We start from the raw sequence: 6254 nt of genomic DNA on the forward strand, positions 1-6254 counted from the left end.
CCCTGAAGGAAAAGATCAATACTGGGGAAGGTCCACAGTGAAGGGTGGCAGACACTCGCCTGGTTTTACACTGGGCCTGCCTCGAAGGCCCTAACCCTAATTTATAATTTAGAGATAAATTTAGGAAATCCCTCCCTGTGTCCCAAGTATTCAGAAAATTTTAACCTCAACACCAAACATAATACAACAGCAGCAAAACACCAATCATAACACAGCAGCAGCAAAACATCAGACAACTGAGCTGAACCTATTCAACATGTCCTTCCATATTGTACATTGCAATATAAACACAGCAGCTTTCATCAAATTTCACCAATCAAGGTCAAATGATTATCTACTGTCGGCATATCTCAAGGAGAGTAGTCTTCTTACCTGAGGGAGGCTACTTAGATGATCTCAGAGAGGAGCAACACAGGAATTTGGTTGGAATGTACAAAATACAACCCAGTTTTATTGGAGTTTTATCAAAAGAGTAAATGGGTACAAAATGTTCAAAAAGAAGAAAATATAACAACCAAGTAACAAAGTCTCACAAACAACCAAGGACCCCGAGGGACCAAAAAGGCAGTCTCGAAGAGAAGCCAAGCAGAGTTTGTCAGCCAGTCCTGAGCCTTTGTTCTGCTCTTCCTTTTATAACCTTTGCCCCCTGTTCTTGGGGGTCGGAGATCCATAAAAGGTCTTCCTCTGCACAAGCACTTTAGCTATTGGGTGAAAACACATAAGATCACAAAATACATTTTCCACGCGGTTTTTCACTGCAAGCGTAGGTGCAGAAACCACAGGCATGTGGCTGTACCTTCAACTGCTGTTTTAGCAGTTTCATAAAGGTGTGAAGTCTAGCCCCGCATTGGGGGGACACGTCACCTAAAGTACATCTTGACCTGAACTGTTGAACTTAATTTGAACTGTTTCTTAGAAGAGAGAGGGGGGAAAGGGTATGACTCGGACACAACACAGGTGGATTGCTCAACAGCACCAAACAGACTGACTTACAAAGTTAGCGACAAGCTGGTGAGCACAGTGAAGCATTTAGCAGCTAAAGAGACAGATATTTCCCACAGGAGCTGGTGGAGAGCTAAACAGAGCCAAAAGGAGAGTGGAAATTGGAATTACAGCACATCCGCCAAGTGGACAGAAACACGACTCCAAATGAATGCTAATGGTGTCTGCTGGGTGTGTAAATAGGCAACTGTTTGCTTACACATTTGCCATATCGAGTTTATAAATTGATAGCATGTCAGTGTCGTGTTTATAGCTTGTTCAGCCGGCCTCAAGTGACCAATAAATCTATTATTGCTGCTATCACCACAGGAAGATGGCCAGGATAGTGGTGGCACTTATAACACTATACATTAGATAGATTGAAAAATATATATCCACACCCAGTAACAAATCAGATTAGCCAAATGCTATCAGGCTTTAACACAAATACACCTGCACGCGGGAAAAACTCAAATGGATTATGTCAAACTACTATCTACGCCTGACATACAAAAGCATTAACACGTGCTTGTTATAATATTTCTTCATTCATTTGGAGCAGAAATAAAAACATTGCTCTCTCTAGTCAGTAGTGAGCACTTAATGTTAAACATTAAACAGAAGAAAATGATGCAGACAAAAAAAAGAGAAGAGAGCACTTTCTACTTGGCTCATGTTGTATAGATCTATACAGTTGGCTGATTATATTCTCCTTTTTTTAACCAAAATGAAGTCTTATGCAGAGGCCATTCGAGCTAATGGAATTTTCTTTGATGAAGCCAATACAAAAGAAATCTGCACACAGGGGCACAATTTATGGAGGCCTGCTTCCTTTCCTTTGGCTGGTTGGAATGGATTTACGAAACCATCTGCTAGATTGATATTTTTTCTTGATATACGAGTCTATGTCAACTCATTTACCGTAGGAAGCCTTAAAGCCGCGAGGTTAGCAGGAACCCCACCAATCCCCACACATGTATCTGGTGACAGACCACCATTGTGCTCAATGAGGAGTCAAGGGCACCGGTAACTACAGGGACATTTAATTACATGTGCGCTGGTGCAGTAAAAAGAACTGAGAGGATACTGCTGGCCTACGCGATGTGGGCTGAAATGTGACCATTCAATGTTCATTTAGACCTTCCGTCTCCACTGATGAGCGTTACAGGACAAAATGATCTGATTAGTTTTAAGAGAATAGTCAGTAATGAAGAATCAGACGAGGAATTAATGAATTCTGGTAGGAGTGCGAGTGTCTGTCTCTCAGCTAAATTGACTCCATACAATCACATAAACCTTTTACTGGACAGTAAAACACCAAGCTCCATTACAGCTACACCTCACACACTGATATCTTGTGTCGTGGACATATGAGTCTTTTGTTAGCTCACCAACGACACAGCTCATCATCCCCGATCAGTATGCAGCGCAGTGCTCCTGCCCATTTAAGATCCCTGCTGTCACCATCTTCCTTCTCCTATAGCGGGTTCTGTACCAAATGTCAGCGTAAATATTCATATGTGTGGCTTTGACCTTGGGTGGCGGTCTCTTCCACTATGCTTTCTCTCTGCCTGTTTTTTTTTTTTTACATTCAGTGTCATAAAAAAGAGGGAAATCGAGAAGAATGCGACATAAAAGTGAAGGTGAGATGTTTAGTTAACATGTGCTCTTGAGCGAAAAACGCAAAAACTAAAGTTAAAAAGTTAAAAAATTGTCTTTTGCATTGATACTTTCTTCAATATATGAAGTTTACTATGTACAGTATAGCATAGGAGGTATACACAATGCTTTTATCCAGTCGTGCCATACTTTCTTGTGATTGAACTGCTTTGTGTCCAAGCCAGAAAACTCTTTAAACATTGGGAGGGTGTCATCCAGCATCCAGTTTCCACTCTGACACTGTAAGTACCTGAGAGTCATCAGGAGAATGAACTATAAACAGTCGGTATGCAGCCACTTATTTAATCCTCCCTGCCATCTTTCTGTCTTCTCATTACTTATAAAGTTCTTCTACTGGGCACTGAACACCAAGCAATTAACATTTGCAGTCTTTCCTCCTGCCAGGTGAAGTTATTTTTGGTCTGTTTTTAACCCTGTCCTCATGAGATCTTGTTAGAAAGTGTTCGAAATGAAACGATGACTTGGCAACACAGAGAAAAATGCGACGTAAAGCGGTGTAGGGATAAATGGGGCTCAAAACCTGGAGGAGGTTTGAAGGTGACCTTCTGCACTTTTACTTGCTTAATTTATTCATTAAAAACAAGTTCTTTAAAACGGCACCTGCATTAAATTATTTCTATGTTAAAGTGTTTGAGAGTCCGGTAATGTGAAGGTGACACATTCCTTAATGTATACAGTGGGAGATAAAAAGGGCCAAGCCTAAATATGTTTTCACACACACACACACACACACACACACACACACCATTGCAGGATCACTATAACTGTGACAATATCTCCTTTTATATAATCAACAGTGGTAAATAACATCAACATGACAGGTGGTGTCCATGAAGGGTAGAGCTGTGGGGGACATGTCAGACAAAAATGGTTGGGAATTACTGTCTCAGAGGAAATAAAAACTAAGGATTTAAAGGATTTAATGAACTACCCAGTCAGCACACAGATGACACTTTTCAAATCCCATGAACTCAACAGCACAAAAATGTCTCATTATAATGAGGTGATGGGAAGCTGACACCATGAGAAAATATATGTCTACTTTTAGACATATACTTGACAGCAACAAACGAGATATACATTGACAATACAGAATAATAAAATACAACATGTACTGTAAACCCAGGAAGTCAACACCTGACTCTGAATGGAAAGACGTCACATCAATTGAGAGAAACACAGAGCAAGAATAACCTTCGGCGCGCTGAGACAATACGTCAGCTCTGCAGCCGTTCCAGCCCTTTGCCTGTGAACTCAGTGTCCATAATTTGCCTTGATTTTTAATCATATAGAATCACGCTATTTCACTGACAGTCTAATAAAGAAATTCTCTGTTTCATTACTGCAAAACCTGCAGGGGTGCATGAGTTCCCAGGAGTGTAGCCCTGACACAGTGTCACACAAATCATCAGTCACAAATGGTGCTCCCACACAGAGAGTGAAAATCCATCCATTGTGGTGAACTGTGTACTTCTGCACAGAGATTGAATTCATTCAGCAGGACTCCGGTGGTTTTTCCCAGGTTACACACAAAATGAAGGAATACTTTCCCTCATGCAGTGAACAGCTGAGCAGGGGGTACTGGTGCAGACGGGCAATTATGTTAAAAACAAACAACTCGCTCCAAAATTAGTAGCAGAATTGAAGAGCAGAACATGTTGAGTGCTTCCATACAAAATTAAAAAGCCATAAGCCTGAGCGCTGCTTGTGTAGATCACTTTGGTTCCATTGTGAGCCGTTCATTGAATTCCTTACAGCATAAAGTGGGAATTTAATCTGCAGTGTGATTGAAGCTTCGGTTACCTCTCCAACATTCTCTTTTTAATGCTGTTATAAATCATTCCCCAATGTGTCTGCCACTTTGATCAATTATGAAATATTTTCTATTTCCCACTGACATCACTTACTTTTATAGGCCTGAAGATGTAAAATATTATGAGGTACGCCAAGCTTAAACCCTGTGAAAACTCACTAATTCCCACTTAATTCTACAGACCACAGCAGCTCTCGCATTTCGCCGCTGCCTTTACTGGACGCATTTTGATGAAGATAGACTCATGTAACTGCAGAGGGAGTTATCTCATGGCTGAAAGATTTATAAGAAAAGAAAGTGAAGCAGACGTTCCCCCCATTCTTGCTCTTGATGTTCCTCAATGAGTTGATTAATTAATAAAATGATTATTTTTATGTTGCCATTTTATCCACAGTGACAGTGAGAGTATATAATCTGTACTGATGTTGTATTCCAACAAGCCACCTACTTACTTTATGTTCTCTAATACTTTTTTCTCTGGACACACATGTGAACCAGCGATTTAAGTCATTTATGACTACAGGGAAGTACGTAATGCTGCCAAGACTTGGCATACATTCTGGCTCATGTTACGACTATAGGGCTAGTGCTGGTATTTCTCTTTAATGTGGGATCCAAGGAAGACTAACATCTTACAGGATTGAAAAAAGACTGCAAGAGGATTTTTTAAGGGGCAAAGAATATAAATCCCCAGCATGGTAGACTCAGGGATATAGCTGTGTGTGAGCCAAGAACTCTCTCTCTTTCTCTCTCTCTCCTCTGAAAATCATCACAACTTACTTGAAAGAGTGTAGTTATAATTAAGCACCTTGTTCACAAATCACACACCACTGCAAAAATAGTTTTATCCTGATTTTGAGTCTCACACTGCCTGTGGCAATATCATAATCAGTCTCTATTTGAACAACAGGTTATTTTGCAATGAGACAAGCCATTGTGTAACTCTAACTGAACTGCAGGATGACATTTGCACCAAGAAAACTCTATTGATTTTGTATTACAGATGAGCTCTATAAATAACTGGAAGGGAAATAAACTTTGACACACAAGTTGAAAAGAAACAGAGCAGTCAGTCTCTATCGTAAACTGACTTTACATCTAGGAAACAACACAACACAGAAGAATAGAGTCAATGCAGCGAGTGCTAACCGTCTCAGTGTCTTTGTTGAAGAAAACTGAAAAGCTGGTCTTGCGATAAATGCCACAGAAATGTCAGCCAACAAATAGACAGCTGTCATGGTAACTGCAATATCTAATATCTGCCTTAAACGTCTTATTATTATCTTTTTTTTCAACAAAAGCCTCAGTCTGCACCGGCTCACACAGGACTGGTGAGCACATAGAAACCATGGCAACACCGCGGGGGGCGGGGGGGGGTTGCAATCTTTTCTTGACCACTAAAAGCTTTTGAGTGGTTAATTTAACAGACAAGAATAAAGTTTTGAAAGGGGGCAACACACTTCTGTTTCATGAGTTATTTTGCTCCTTTTATCATAATAAAAATCAGATTTGTGTGATCTGATGTCCACTCATCTTCGGACTCATCATTGTCAGCTGTATAATAACACGTATGATGAGTTCTTCTTCTTCGGAGCCTGCATGTGCTGGCAGATTCCCTGTGAAGTCAAGCAACCGTGACGCGAAACGCTTGTCCCATGAGGCAATGCACTCAGCTTATCAACATGATTCATCTTCCTGATAACATGCTGCTGTGCTGCTGGGTTGTGTGCATCATGGGGGGGGGGGGGGTTCAATAAAACACTTCATGCTTATGACATTT

The sequence above is a fragment of the Enoplosus armatus genome, chromosome 19, assembly GCF_043641665.1.
Source record: "Enoplosus armatus isolate fEnoArm2 chromosome 19, fEnoArm2.hap1, whole genome shotgun sequence".
Lineage (NCBI taxonomy): Eukaryota > Metazoa > Chordata > Actinopteri > Centrarchiformes > Enoplosidae > Enoplosus > Enoplosus armatus.